The sequence below is a fragment of the Sinocyclocheilus anshuiensis genome, unplaced genomic scaffold (genome assembly GCF_001515605.1).
Source record: "Sinocyclocheilus anshuiensis isolate Anshui unplaced genomic scaffold, SAMN03320099.WGS_v1.1 scaffold85, whole genome shotgun sequence".
Classification (NCBI taxonomy): domain Eukaryota; kingdom Metazoa; phylum Chordata; class Actinopteri; order Cypriniformes; family Cyprinidae; genus Sinocyclocheilus; species Sinocyclocheilus anshuiensis.
The window spans coordinates 762,284-762,677 of NW_015536800.1; the positions used below are offsets into that span (position 1 = coordinate 762,284).

The 394-nt window shown below is 33.2% G+C and overlaps 1 protein-coding gene across 1 annotated transcript in view; it reads left to right on the top strand.

Annotated features, from left to right (window-relative positions):
- Positions 1-394, top strand: part of LOC107655945 (rap guanine nucleotide exchange factor 2-like) — a 48,110-nt gene that overhangs the window by 23,746 nt on the left and 23,970 nt on the right. The gene's annotated exons all lie outside the window — the stretch shown is intronic.

Sequence of the window (394 nt, forward strand, 5' to 3'; positions counted from 1 at the left end):
ATTGACAGAAACAGTCAGCTCTACTGCCTTTTCTTTTGCATTTAAATCTTTATTACAAGCAATCTTGCGGTTAATAAAGAACTTTGTTTTCCTACCTCTACGAGTGCCATCTATTATTGCCTTGTTTATCTAAAAGTGCTCTTTTCATTTAAACCTAGCCAAAAAGCCATATGTGTTGGCTGTGAAACAGTAGACTTTAATAATATGCATTTATGTTGTAATTACTACATTTTCGTTTCAATCCATGTTCATATTTACTGCAAACAATGCGCTGTTATTTTAATTCAGCGTGATCAGCATGATTTTTGGATTATATTATAACCTGTAACATGTCTCTGCCGTTCCCAAATTAAGAATTAACAACAATTTCTACAGACAGCAGAGAAAAGAGCGA